The 14,710-nt window shown below is 56.4% G+C and overlaps 1 protein-coding gene across 1 annotated transcript in view; it reads left to right on the top strand.

Annotated features, from left to right (window-relative positions):
- Positions 1–228: 228 nt before the first annotated feature.
- Positions 229–14,710, top strand: part of LRRC4B (leucine rich repeat containing 4B) — a 53,087-nt gene continuing 38,605 nt past the window's right edge. Inside the window, exon 1 of the mRNA XM_004381710.1 lies at positions 229–328. The gene's annotated coding sequence lies outside the window, so the exon portion shown is untranslated. The remainder of the gene's footprint in view (positions 329–14,710) is intronic.

Below are 14,710 nucleotides of genomic sequence, written 5' to 3'. Positions count from 1 at the left end.
GGAAGGCTGGAAGGAAGGAAGCAAGGGGAAAAAGAAGGAAAGAAAGGAAGGGAAGAAGGAAGGCGGGCGGCTGGCCGGCGGGCGAGGGCGCCTGGCCGGGCGAGGAGGCAGAGCGGCCCCCCCAACCCCACCGCTGCCGCTGCAGAAGCCCCCTCCCCATCCCGGAGCCGGGGAGGGGGGCGAGCGCTAGAGACCTCGAGCCGGACGCAGCCCCGCCCCCCGCGCCTCCCCGCAGCGGGCCTCGCACCCCGAATCCCTGTGCCTCATTGGGGGGGTCCCCCCCGCTGGCCGGGCATGTTGCCCCCCCGTAAGGAGCCCTTTCCTCGCTGTGAGTAGCCGCTGACTGGCGCGGGGTGGGCGGCAGGGGCAGGGGCTGGAGGCGGAACGGCTGGGGGCGGGTGGGGGGCATTCTCTAATTGGGGGACAGTGGTCTGTAGGCCTCCTCCGGGTGGGGGGGAGCGGCAGAGTACAGTGGGCGAGGCCTGGCGGAGAGCACTAGCGGGTGGGGGAGGTTTTCGGGTGCGGGGGTTCTCCGGCCCAGCGAGTTCTGGGTTGGGGGTCGCTGCCTGCCGGGGGGGAGGGACGAGGGGTGCGGCGTTCGTCGGGCGGTCGCTGCGTACCCAGCTGTGGGACCGAGGATGTAGGTTCACGGTGAGGGTCTCGCCGGGCGTAGGTCTTGGTCCGCCTTTCTGGGGCGGTAGTCCGTGTTCTCCCCCCAACACTGCCCCTCCCACCTTCCACTCCGCTGCTGCCTGGGGTGGGGGGGCACGCCAGTGATGGGGAGGGGGGAGAGGCGGGCACGGGGTTTCCTTGGCGACCGCGCCTGGCAGGAGCGGTTGCCGTGGCAACCAGGGAGAACCAGGGAGTTTGGGAAGTGAGAATGGGAAAGGCGGAGGGGGTGACTGTGGAGCGAGACAGCCCCCTCCCCAATCTTCAGCCCCTCACCATCTGGGGTCTTCCAACCCCTGCTGGTGGACAGCAGAGCCCCCCGCCCCTCCCTGTCCCCAAGACCCCCTTCCTGGATCCCATTACCCTCAGGGCCTTCTATCCTCTGCACATGTCTCTCTGGGACCCCATCTTCTCCCACTTTCCTTCACCCCCTCCTCTTGGGGACCCCCCCCGATTTTGCTGCGGTCTCCTGAGCATTCTCATCCTCACACCCGGCTCTGCTAAGACTTCTGTCTGCACTTCATCTTCCCCTCAGGATCCCTCACCCCATCTCTGACCCTTTCCCCCAGATACCCTCCCCCTTGACCCTGTCTCCATGAGACCTCAACTTTATCCCCACTCTCCTGTATCCCCACTCCCCACCCCATTCCTTCTCAGGACCCCTTTCTCTTCTCTCTGCTCAGAACCCCTATCCTCTGCCCCTTTCTTTCTCCCCAGACCCATCTCTTTCTGGGACCCCCTCTCTGACCTTTCTTTATTCAGAGACCCCCATCCCTGTCTCCTCATCCCACAGTATCCCCCGATGCCGGACCCCTCCCAATCCTAGGACCCTCGTCTCCGGAACCTTTCCTCCAAAGACCCTCAGATTCTTCGAAGTCCCATTCTGGTCCCAGGGAACCTAAGGCCCAGGCTCTGTCCTGAGTCCCTCCCAGTTTTTCCGAGCCCCTTCTTTCAAGGGCTCCTCCTCCTCTGGGGCCAGGGGCCAGACCAGTCTCTCCCCAGGGCTCTGAGTCCCCAGGGACTCCCCTCCCCCGGCCTCTCCTACCCTGACACCTTTCTCCCCACCCCCATCTCCTGCCTTTCCCTGGCACTTCACCTTGCTGCTCTGGAACTCCTCCAGAGCCCCCCCCCCCCAATTCTCCCAGCCCTGGGCCCTACAGTCTCCGGCCCCCTCTCCTGAACTGACTGTCCTGGGGTGGGGAATTCCCCTGGGGAGAGCCCAGCTAGGAGGGGGTGGGAGCCTCAGGGCTGCCCCTCAGCCCCTCCCTGCCCCCCACCCCAGCTGGGAGCTGCAGTGGAGCCTCCGCAGCGCCCATTGCTATGCGCCTCACATCCCCAGTCCCGGCCGCGCAGCCGCTAGCCAGGAACTCTGGCTCCAGCAGCAGCTGGGAGCAGCCGGAGCCGGCTCCCCTCCTGGTCCAGGCAGCCGGCAGCATCCTGTCCCCACTAAAATCCACCTCCCCCAATGGGGGCCAGAACCAGCCGCCTCCCTCTTCCTGTAGTATCTTCTGTTTGGTCTCCTGAATCCTTCTAACCTGCGTTTGGCAGCCTCCTTTTTCCCTTCTCACCTTCTCCCTCCACGGAGAGGTGTGAGAGAGACACTCAGACAAGGAGGGAATGGGTAGGAGCCAGAGGGAGGCACAGGCGGAGGGGGAGAGGGGGACCCAGACTTGCAAACAGACACACACACACAATTAGGGCACATCGCCGCTGAGGCAGACATACACAGAGTTACTCATTTAATTTCCGCAAGAAAGGGAGAGTCAGGGAGACAGAGTAGCACACACCATTCCCACACAGAGCGAGGGAGCGAGCCAGCAAGAGTGGCAGAGACAGGGAGCCACAAACGCAGGGATAGTGGGGCCGCCCAGGGTGCCCACGAGAAAGATCCAGAAACATTGTCCTCCAGAGGTGCAGGGGGTGACAGGAGGCACAGTTTCAAACTTGTGAGAGGGACCCCAACTCAGCCCCAGAGGACTCGGAGCCCTGGGGAGAGACTGGTCGGGTCCCTGGCCCCAGAGGAGGAGGAGCCCCTGGAAGAAGGGGTACAAAAAAGTGGGAAGGACTCAGGACAGAGCCTGGGCCTTGGGCTCCCTGGGACTAGATGGGGACTTCGAAGGATCTGAGGATTTGAGGAGAGTTTCCCATGAGGAGGGTCTAGGAGGGTGGGTTCTGGGGTTGGGGGTACGGTGGGATGAGGAAACAGGGATAGGGATGTCAGAGAAGGGGGTCCCAGAAAGAGATGGTTCTGGGGAGAAAGAAGAGGCTGGGGGTTCTGAGCAGAGAGAAGAGAAAGGGGCTCCTGAGAAGTAATGGGGTGGGGAGTGGGGTTTAGAGTGTGAGAAAGACCCAGAGGCATGTGTAGGTAGAGATGTGCCCCTTCTCTCACACACGCACATGCACGCACGCACACGCGGTCATTCATAGACAGCCAGAGCCCCAGATGTGGCTCAGAGGGACCCAGTTAGAGACGTGGCTGCAATATCGAAGTCAGCCAGAGGCCAGGAGAGAGAGGGAGTGTTGCAGACACAGAGACAAACACAGAGAGACCCACCGGAGGAGAGAGTGTGAGACACCGAGGCGGCACACATGGGAAGACACTGTCGCTGCTCAGAGAGGCCCGCACGGGTCGCCGAGTGGACTCGCTCACAGAGGGCCTCAGCCAAAGAGACACACAGTGGGGGACGCGGAGGTGGCCTCAAAGCCACTGAGACCCAGCCCCACGTGCTGCCTAAAACAGCCACAGAGATGCGCGCCAGTGTGGCACCAGCGCCCAGCTAGAACGCACGTGTGTGCGGGGGACCCGCAGTGCCATCAGTCCCCAGGGCACCGTTAGCCACACTCAGAGGCGGTGGGCAGAATACTCTAGCAGGGCCAGAGGAGCTCAGGGACAGGCTCAGCACCCGAGGGGAGAACAAAATTAAGACCCCAGGCATCAGGACCACGGGCACATCTCGCTATGAGAGCAGTCTCCAAGCGCACGCAGGCCCGCGCACACACATGTACACACTCGTGAACACGCACGATCAGAGGCCACGAGGAGAGAGGCAGGTCGTCAGGCAAGGGGCTGTGCGAGGGGAAGGGAAGGACTGAATCCTTACCCCTCCCAGGCCCCGGCCCCTGCTCTCCTCCTCCCCACCCGTGGAGCACCGGTCCTGCGTGCTCTGACCCGTGGCTCTCTCGCTTCATCATCTCATTCTTTAATCACTTCCCCATCTCTCCCTCTCTCTGCTAGGCTGACCAGACGTCTGCCTTCGTGTGTCATCCGCTCCTTTGTCTACCAGGCCGTCTCTGGTCCTGCCTTCTTCCCCCCTACCCCGTCATCTCTCCGCTCTCCCTGGGGTCTGACCTTTCACCCCCGCCAGTCTTCCCCCGACTCCCACCCCGCATGCCTCCTAGTTCTGGCTCATTGGTGTGCGCCTGCGCACTCACTTATAGAGCCTTAGCGCGTGCACCCCGTCTGCTGAGATCGTGCCTCGATTTCCCTCCCTGCCTCGACACCTTGCTCTGCGCCTCAACCAAGCCCTCCTGCTGGGTCTCCCTCACCTCAGCGCTCTGGTTTTCTCTGGCAGTCTCGAAGTCTCCCGGCCTCCCTCAGTGTCTTACCATCTCTCCGAGCCCAAACTCAGATGTTCTCTGCGCCCGGAGTGTTAGTCCCCTCCCCCCATGCTTTCAGAATATTTACTTTATTGAGAACATTGAAAAAGAAATTAGCGATTTCGCATAAAACCTCGGATTGCTAGCTTCTTCTGGAAACTTCTTCCTCAGGGTAATGATGGTGCTCGGCCCCTCCAGCTGTCTGCTCCTTGGCCTCCAGGGCTTGTCCCTCCTATGCGCTCCCTGTCCTGCTCTGGCCTTAGTCAGCTGAGTCTTCAACCTCTGCTAGCTTTTCTTCTCTCTTCCATTCCTCTGAGCTCTCTTTCTGCCTTCACTCTCTCCACACTCCTCCTCTTGGTTCTTTCTGATTCTGGGCCCATTGGCCAGCGACGCTCTCTGCCGGGTCATCTCCCTCCACCAGGTGCTGAGTCTCTCTGGGGCCCGGCCCTGCTTGGGCCTAAACTACCCCGCTCCCTTGCCAAGAGCAGGAAGGATCCCTTCTCTGGGAGAGGCGGTTTTTTAGAAGCTGGAGTCCTTAAGACCACAAGGGTGCAGAGCACAGACGAGCACTCTGAGGCCAAGGTGTGTGCGACACCTCCCACCCCAGGCAGCATTGCAGAGTTAGCTTTTCGTGAGGTCACCATGGTGCAGCCTGGCCACCTCGGCTGGCTACAGCTCCCACGCACTGGTCCTCGGTGTGTGGGGCGGTTGCCAATAGCCAGAAGGGAGGTTTCCCTGTGTGTATGTGTGTGGGGGGAGAGGCTGCACATTCTGAAGTTCATCTGAGTGGGTGTGGCTCCTCCTTTCCAAGCTACAGGCACCGGCTGGGCTTACCTAGATCCTGTGTAGGTGGAGGGTTGTGGCCATGCTGGAGGACAGGATGTGGTTCTTATCTGCTAGAGATGGTGGTGGCTGGGGCGCCCTGTTCCAGGAGCGGGAGCAGGTGCAGGGTTCACTTGCCCCCCTCCCCCATTGGTGCAGGTGACAGGTCCAACATTAGTGCCTCCACGTTACCCCTGTCAGGGTGCAGGAAACCACCTCTTCTCTTCAGCACCCTCCATTCCCATTAGGGAGAGACCCTGTTTCTGGTCCCTGAGAATGGGGAGGGTCTGCCAGACAGGGTGGTGGAGAGTAAGAGGCGTGGCAGGATGCCCCCTGCTTCCCTGGAAACCCAAGAGTGGCTGTTGCCATGGCAGGCGAGGGCGGAGGCCTGGGAGATGGGCTGGTGGGAGTTCTGCAGTTGGGGGCAGAGGAGACTGGGAGTATCCATCCTTGGGGACAGCTAGGTCCCCAAGAGGCTGCAGAGAGTGACAGTGCGGGAGCAGAGTGTCTGGTGGTGTCTGGGGTCCTGGTGGTGACTGGGATGCGTGTGTACGACCCAGGCAGGAGGAGAGATGGAGCCCAGCCGGGCTGGGGCCGGCAGCATCCCAGCCACTCCCTGTCTGTCTCGGCCCATGTTCCTGCCCAGGGATTTGAGCTTAGGCTTCAGAGCTCTTGTTCAAATACTGTGACAAAGGTCAGAAAGTAGCACCAGGCACAGCTCCCCTGGAGGGGCAAACCCCAGGCGGGAAACGAAGAGGAGAGGCACACTCCCTCCCAGATCCCTCTAACGCAGAGCTGCAGGTAATAACAAATAGCTAACATTTACTGAGAGCTTACCAGGAGCCAGGCTCTGTGCGAAGCATTTCACGTGGGCTCGTTCCCTTTACTCCTCGAGGGAGCCTTGTGATCATCATCCGTAGTTTTATGAATGGGGAAACTGAGGCCCAGGGAGGGGCGCTCCCTTGCCCAAGGTCACACAGCTAGAGGGGCCACACTGGGACTTCAATGCCAGGCATCAACCGCCCTGCGGATTGCCTCTCCCACTGAGACCACTGCTGTGCAGAGGGGGCAGCGGAGGCCCAGAGAGGAGCACATGCTGGTCCCTTGGGCCCTCCACGTGGACATCGGGACTGTCAATACTAAAACGAGCCCTGGTGACACAATGGTTAATTGCTCAGTTGCTAACCGAAAGGTTGGCAGTTGGAACCCACCAGCTGCTCCTTGGGTGGAAAAGACCTGGCGATCTGCTGCCGTAAAGATTACAGCTTAGAAAAGCCTATAGGGCAGTCTGCTGTGTCCTGTAGGGTCGCTATGAGTCAGAATCTAATCGACAGCATACAACAACGGCAACAATGATAAGGATAACTAGATTGTTCATACAATAGACTCATAGAAGGTTAGACTAAAAGACAGTAGCGTTCCTTTAACTCGGTGTCCTCTGCTTCTCAATCCTATTAACACCCTTAAACCTCAAAGGGGAAGGGGGTCACCACGCTGATCTCACAGTGGACTTTCCAGGGGGGGAGGTGTCAGAGTCTTGTCATGGGGAGCAAGGACAGAGACCCCCCCCCAGGTGATTCTGTAGGCCCCCCCAAAAAAACAAAAACCAAACCTGTTGCCATCAAGCAATTCTGATTCATAGCAACTCTATAGGATAGAGTAGAACTGCCCCATAGGGTTTTCTTGTCTGTAATTTTAACAGAAGCAGACCCCCAGGCCTTTCTTCCACAGCATCAATTGGCAGGTTTGAACTGCCAACCTGTAGATTAGTAGCCAAGCGCAAACCAATTGTGCCACCCAGGGACCCTGTAGGCCCCTCTACCCCTTGACAAATGAGCATTTCTGATCCAGCCAGAAACACTGGGTTTACACATAGAGGGAAACTGAGTCACAGAATAGGGAAAAGATGTGTTCTTCTTACCTAGTAGGAATAAATGATAACTTTTAACATAAAGTGCCCAGCCCTAAGCATCGTTACCCTGAATCCCTGTCACGTCAAGTTTATTGACTTCACAGACACCAAGACGGAGCCTCGGAGAGAGACCAGAGCAAGAAAGTGGCCAAGTCAGGGTTTAAACCCACATCTCCCTGACACCAAAGCTCTTTCCACTTCTGTTTCCTCCTCTTAGAAATTGAGGAGGGTCATGATGTTCATAGTCATAGGATAGCTTTCTTGGGAGCTTTTCACATGCCAGGTGATGGGCTAAGCTCATCACCGCTATTGGGCAGTTGAATCCACACCACAGCCCTAGAAGATAGGGCATCCATTATCCCCGTTTTACAGGTGAGTAAACTGAGGCCCCCATGGTGAGGTCCCCTTTCCAAGGTTACAACCTACTGCCGTCGAGTCAATTCCAACTCAGGGCAACCCTGTGTATTATAAAGTAGAACTGCTCCATAGGGTTTTCTTGGCTGTAATCTTTATGGAAACAGATTGACAGGCCTTTCTTCCGTGGCACTGCTGGATGGGTTCAAACCACCAACCATTAGGTTAATAGTCTACCTAGTAATGTGACGATTGAGGTTCAAACCTAGGTCTTCTGCCTGATTCCAAAGCCTACGCTTGAACCACACCCCTATACAGAGCCTGGGGGGTCACTATTAATTGTGTGATGGAATATGGACGCGTGAGGGGCGCTTAGCAACCCATTAGCGTCTTGCTCCTTAGAGCGGGTCCAGCATCCGAGTCCTCTGGGAGCCTGTCAGAAATTCAGACTCCTAGACATCCCTTTCAGCCCCTCCCCCTGAGTCAGAATCTGCATTTTAATGAATCCCCAGGTGATCTGTGTGCACACTGCAACTTTTTATTATTTTTGGTAGAACCCTTTTGTTTGTTTGTTTTTATGAAATAGTTATGCAAAACCCTGAGACAGACAGCAGATCGAAGCAGCACCTGTTGGGTCGACAGTAAGGAGGAAAGGAGAGGAGAGACAAGGCCAGAGTAAGGCCCACACCCTGCCTGAAAACATGCCCTGACACACCCCCGTGGAGGCCTCTGCTAATGAACAGTGTTTTAAAAACCACCAATACCAGGCCAGGGCCTAAATTCTCTCCAGGATGATTCAGAAGTTTTATGCTCCCTCCACCCTACCCCTAGAGTTACACAGGTTTCTACCTGGGAGGTGGACTGGGTCCGAGTGTCTATGGGTAGGTTAATAACCTCACCAAGCCTCAGTATGCCCTTCTGTAAAATGGGCTACCGTAGTTCCTCCCCCAGGGGCTTCTCAGTTGAATTAAATGAGGTAATCCACCAGCTCCCTCAGCCCGGTGCCGGGCACGGAGAAGGCCTCTTGTTACAGAGGCGGAATAGAGCTGTGGTCTCAGGCAGCTCGCTCTCCCCAAAGTTCTCTTTTCAGCCAGCTTCGATCTGCTGGCTCCCCTGGGCGTCCTGTCATAACCTGTTAGGTAGGCAGGTGCTCACGTAGAAGGAGCAGAGCTCTCCAGCGGCAGGCAGGCAGAGTGGTTCCAGGTTTAGCCAGAAGCACTGGGGCAGCCACACCTGAGGTTCACATTGCGCTGTCCAAACCCACGAGGGTGGCCACCATAGCCCCTAGCCATGTATGGCCATTTACATTAATTTAAATTAACGATTCAGTTCCTCAGTCATGCTTGCCACATGGCAAGTGCTCAGTAGCCACATGTAGTTGGTGGCTGCCCTATTGGCCAGCACAGATCTAGAACATTCCATCACTGAAGAGAGTTCTCTTGGACAGCGATGGCTTAACGTATTGAAATCGATCCATACTGGTGGGGAAATAGCTACTCTGTGCTCTCAGCTACTAACCCAAGCCCTCTGTGCCCTGGCCAGCCACCACAGCCACCCTTTGACACATGGTAAACAATCGTTGTTGAGTCGACTCCAACTCATGGCGACCCCTTCTGTGTCAGAGTAGAACTGCACTCCATAGGGTTTTCAGTGGCTGATTTTTTTGCAAGTAGCTTCCCAGGCCTTTCTTCCGAGGCGCCTCTGGGTGGATTCCAACTGCCAACCTTTCCATTAGCAGCCGAGCATGTTAACTGTTTGCACCACCCAGGTACTACTTGTCATCTGGTGTCTTGTATTAATTCCCATTTCTCGGATGAGGAAATAGAGGGCAGCCAGATACAGTTCCCAGCAGAAGATTGCCAGCACTGCGGAATTGGAGCCTGGGCTTCCTTCGTATCCCACCTACCAGGCGGGATCCCAGTCCCAGGTCACATGTATTAGGCTCTTGCTGTGTGCCAGGCCCTGTCCAGGGCCCTGTTGCCGCAGCCCTGCGCCATACTGACTGTGAGCACGGCCGCCATCTGACAGAGAGTCAGCAGAAGCCCAGAAAGGCCAAGGCATTTGCCCAAGGCCACATAGCCGAGGAGCTGGGCTGGGACCCAAGCAGGCAGGCCATCCTGTTCCACTGTGGGTGTGATTAGGGTGAGTCCTTCGCTCGGAAGGACTGGAACACTCGCCTCTTAGGAGCAAAGATGGGGGGCTTGGGTTCTGGGTGGGGGGACTTTTCCATTTCCTGTGTCTGATGCCTTCCCGGCCCTCTCCCCTTTTCTGGAGCACCCGGCTTTAAGCATTTGACCCCTGGATCCATAAGAAGGGGTCACTGTGGCCTGGCCCCTCCCTCGCACTCACCTCCTATATCCCTCCAGCAAATTCTGTCGCTTTGATACATTTTGCCAAATGGGTTCACCCTTTCCCTCCACTCCATGCCCCCGGCCCGAGAGCCAGCCTCACCCTTTCCCCCTGGACCCTCACCCCAGCTCCTCCTGCCTCCAGCATCTCCACTGCTAGTCCACCCCCAGAGCTGACGACCCTCCCTGTCCCAGCCCTCCCTGCCTCCTGGCCCCTCAGCCTGCGGTCAGGGCTCAGATGGATGTCTGGGCAATCTGCTGCGGCCCACCCCCATCCCCACCCTTTTCTTGACTGAACTGGACTCCACGTGGCTCCCAGACTTGGGCCTGCACCCCTGCCCCAGGGCCTTTGCACATCCCCTCCCCCTGCCCAGCATGCCCTTCCTTCTTAACAGCACAGCTCCAGCTTGTCCTCTAACTCACTGAAGCTTAGAATCATCTCCCCTGAGCCGACCGCCACCCGGTGAGGGAGGCGTCTCCTAAATATACCCACTCTGTGCTCACCCTCTCCCCTAGCACTGTGTGTCTCCCCCTGCACCACAAACTTGCTGCTGGGTCTCATTCGCCCTGCACCCATGGCTAGTAGTGGGCTCGGCAGCAAGAGGAGCATACTGGCTCACTCATTCATTCATTCATTTGGCAAATACTAACTGAGGCTCTACTGGGGGGCAGGTCCTGGGCACGGCGGATGCAACAGGAACAAACCAGACACGAACTCCTGCCGTTGGGAGACAGACTGTAAACGTGTGAACAAATCATTGTAGGCAGGTAACATTGGCTGAGGAGCCCTGGTGGCACAGTGGTTAAGCACTCATCTACTAACCACAAAGTTGGCAGTTCAAACCCACCAGCTGCTCTGCAGGAGAAAGATGTGGCAGTCTGCTTCCGTAAAGATTTACAGCCTTGGAAACCCTATAGAACAGTTCTACTCTATCCTGTAGGGTGACTTACGAGTTGGAGTCAACTCAGCGGCAATGGGTTTGGGGGTTTTGGGTTTAACTTCGGCCGTGACAGGTGCTATGAAGAAAAATAAAGACGTGTAAGAGTCCCTGGGTGGCGCAAAAGTTTTGCTCTCAGCTGCTAACTGAAAGATCGGCGGTTCGAACCTACCCAGCAGCACCGTGGAAGAAAGACCTGGTGATATACTTCTGTAAAGATTACAGCCTAGAAAACCCTATGGGGAAGTTCTACTCTGTAACACATGGGGTCCCTATGAGTGGAAATCAACTCGACAGCAATGGGTTAAGAGATGGTGGTAGAGCTACAAGGGGAGGGGGGTCACAGAACACCTCTCTGAGGTGGCATTAGAACAGAGACTAGAATGGAGACAGAGCTATCTAGATACAGGGAAGAGCATTCCAGGCAGAGGGAACAGAAGGGGCAGAGGCCCTAAGGAGGGACAGTGCCTCTTGTGGGGAGGAGCTTCACCAGGGTGCCATGTGGCTGGGGGTAAGTGATCGAGGGGCAGAGGGTGTGGGAGGAGCCACTCAGTGATAACATATGAAAGACCCAATGAATGACTAGTTAATGCCTCTGTGGGGACCTGGGAGGAAGATGGGAGAGGACAACTGTCCCCCAAGCAAGTCTCCATTTGGCCCCCAGGGTCCACTCCCCAAGCTGGTGGCCTGGGTAAGGCGGGATCTGAGCCCCCTAGCCCCGTTTCCTCATCAGCAGCTATTAGGGGCCTGGGCTCCTCTTTTCCCATTTTCTTCCACTTCAAAATTTGGGGACTGTCAATTCTCGGGGCTCTGGGGTTGTTTCTATTTTAAAAGCATTTGGGACGTGGACTGGCTCAGAGGCTCATGTGTGAAGTTGTTTCATCCATCCCATACCCTCCCCCAAGCCTTAGCAGCTCCAGGACTTTTCTGTGTAACAGGGCTTCCAGAGAAAGAAGTGCCCAACTCTCCCTGGCTTTGATGTCTCTCCACCCTCCTGGCTCCAGGCTCCACTTCCGCCCCAGTCTCTCGCAGTCGCAGTCGGGAAGTTCTTCTTTAGATCTAACCTCCATCCCTCTTGCTGTGATGGCAGTCAGTTTCCTATGCTTTCTCTCACCTTCTGAACTTCCCCCAGAAAAATGAGTGTGTCTGACAGGAATGTTCCCTACTTCCCTTTTCTCCTCGCCCCGCCTCCCCTGGGCCCCCGAGTTTCCAATGTGCCATCTGCCTGAATCCTCTCAGGCGGGCAGGTGGGCGCAGTGCCTGAGATCTCTCAGAGCCTGAGCTGGGAAGCATGCTGAAGCGGGGGGACTCGACCCCACACCTTGGGTACCTGAGACCCTTTGTGCCTCTGCCTTCCCCTGGATCTCAGCACACTCTTGGGTTCTCATGCTCTTGGTCTCTCCCCCTCCTTTGCCCCCACGTGGGTATGTGTTCCTGTTTGTCTCCAGGCCTCTGTCTCTCTCCGTTTCACTGTCTTGCTCTCTTGGCCTCTGTTTGCCTTTGGCATCTCTTCTCTCTTGGGAGCCTCTTGCGTCTGTTTCTCTTCTTTTCACCAAGTAGGGGTGGAGAGCAAGAGTACCCTGGTGTTGAGGTCCCTCCCAGGGGGCCAGGGTGAGAGCAGCAGTGTGGGGACTTGGCTGAGGGACTGGGCCTTGGGTTCCAATTCTGGCTCTGCAGCTAACACACCCTGTGACCCTCAGCAAGTGTCTCCAGCCCTCTGAATCGACTTCTCCATCTATAAAATGGGCATAAGAACAGTCCCTTCCTCTGAAGGCCATGGTGAGCAGACAGAGCCTCAAGGCATGGGCAATGCTCAGCCTGGCACCTGAAGCATATTATGTGCTCAGTTGATCACTATTAGAGGTGCTCTGGCGCAAGCGAGGGAAGAAGACAGGTCACAAAGCCTCCCCTAGTGGTGCGTGGAGCTGGGGTGGGGGTGAGTCAGGCATGTGGTTACATCCTGTGCCGTGGGGGCCAGGGCAGGGTTCTGGGGGAGAAAGGCCATTGTGCAAAATGCTGTGTCTTTCTCTGGGCCTAAGGAGGCCTTTTGTGGGAATTGTTGGCTGCTGTCATGGCGAGCTTAGGGGTTGCAAGGCCCCTTGTCTCTGGTGAGGCTGACCTGGAGGGGTTGTGTGTTTGGCCTTGGGCAAGTAACTTTGCCTCTCTGTGCTTCCGCTTCCCTCTCTGTAAAATGGGAGTAATAGCAGTCCCCTCTCAGAGGGCTGATGGGAGAATTAAATGAGTTAAAGCAAGTAAAGCACCCTCAACAGTCTAGTCAGTGTCTGTGTGCATGTTGAACGTTACCATTATTGTGATTGTCATCCAGTGAGTTTGTGCATATCCGTTGCTTACACAGCACCTGGCTTTCTGTAAGTGCTCAGAAGAGGCTAGCCAGCATTCCTGTAACCTGGATTGGCGGGTTGTATCTAGTGGCAGCCGGGCCTAGGAGTCCCCTTGGTGCACAGCTGTATCCAGGAGTGTAGCTCACAGAGGTGGTATCTGAGATGTGGGGCAGAGGCACAGCTCTCCCCAGGGCATGGACATTTAGTGAGGGGCGCATGGAGCTGTGCTGAGGACCTGCTGTTTGGAACTTAGCTGGGCCAGGTAGTTCTGTGGCATAGAGGTACGCCTGGGACATGGGTGTGTCAAGCTGAGGGCAGATGCATTAGTGGCATATGGATGGACATGCTGCCTCTGCCAGGCAGGGCTCCTGGGATGGGAGAAGATCTCCAGAGTGGGGCAGGCAGGCCTGGGATGTACAGCTGACCAGGGTGGGGAGTGTATCCTGGGCTGGGTGTGTAAAGGGGGACTGTTTATCTGTGTGGGAGTGTGGGAGGGAATGCAGATGTAACTGGGGAGGAACAGAATAACAGCAATGAAGAGTTTTCATTCCTTCCTTCAGCCAATGTTCATTGAGCACCTACCACATGGCAGACACTGTTGTAAGTGCTAGACGCTGAACAGTGCACAAAATAGGCACAGCCCTTGCTGTTGGGGAGCTTACACTTAAGTGTATGGCAAATTAAAGGTCAGAGAGTGAGAAATGCTCTGTAGAAAAACAAAGCTGAGAAAGGTGTTGAAGGGGAATGGGGAGACCAGGATGACCCCACTGAGAAAGTAACACCTGAGCAAGACCCAATGGAAAGAAGGAGGGAGCCCTGTGGACCACTGGGGAAGAGCGTTCCAGGCAGAGGGAAAAGCCAGTGCAAAGGCCCAGAGGCCAGAGTGTGCACAGCTCTCTATAGAAACAGCAGAGGCCATTGTGGCCCGTGGTTGGTGATCAGAGGGAGGTGACAGGAGATGAGGTCGGAGAAGCAGGCTGGGCTGAGGAATGGGGTCTTGTAAAACTGCAACAGCGAAGACTTTGCTTTGACTCTGAGTGAGGCGGGAGCCACAGGAGGGTGTTGAGCAGAAGAGGGGCATGAGGTGACTTAGATGTTGACAGGATCCCGTGGCTGCTTGTGGGGAACACTGGTTGGGGTGAGGGCAGAGCAGGGAGCCTGAAGAGGAGATGACTGCAGTCCTCCAGGCGGGAGATGATGGTGGCTGTGATGGGAGGAGAGGCGGTGAGAAGTGGTTGGATTCTGCATTTATTTTGAAGGTAGACTCATCCCTTGAGCAGTTAGCTATGTAAGCCTCCTAACGGCCCTATGAGGCAGGTACTTTTATTATCCCTGTTTCACAGTAGAGGGAACTGCAGCTCAGAAAAATGAAGTCACTGGCCCCAGGTTACACAGCAAGGATTCAGGATCTGAACCCAGGCGCCCTCGCACTTAACCAGGATGCTCCACTATCACTACTTGTCTTTTGTGGTTTATGAGTGTCCTGGGCTTTTTTTTTTTTTTTTCTCGGTGTCTTAGATACCAGTGCCTGGAACATAGTAGGGACTCGGTAAATATTTGTTGTATGGGTGGGTGGATGGATGGATGGATGGATGGATGGATGGATGGATGGATGGATGGATGGATGGGAGGATGGATGGGAGAGTGTGTGGGTAGATGGATGGATGGATGGGTGGGTGGATGGGTGGGTAAGTGCGTGGATGGATGGATGGATGGGTAGGCGGGTAG

This window comes from Trichechus manatus, unplaced genomic scaffold, assembly GCF_000243295.1.
Source record: "Trichechus manatus latirostris isolate Lorelei unplaced genomic scaffold, TriManLat1.0 scaffold00087, whole genome shotgun sequence".
In the NCBI taxonomy this organism is placed as follows: domain Eukaryota; kingdom Metazoa; phylum Chordata; class Mammalia; order Sirenia; family Trichechidae; genus Trichechus; species Trichechus manatus.
The sequence above is the reverse complement of the archived record's forward strand: the minus strand, read 5'-3'. Positions and strand labels throughout refer to the sequence as shown.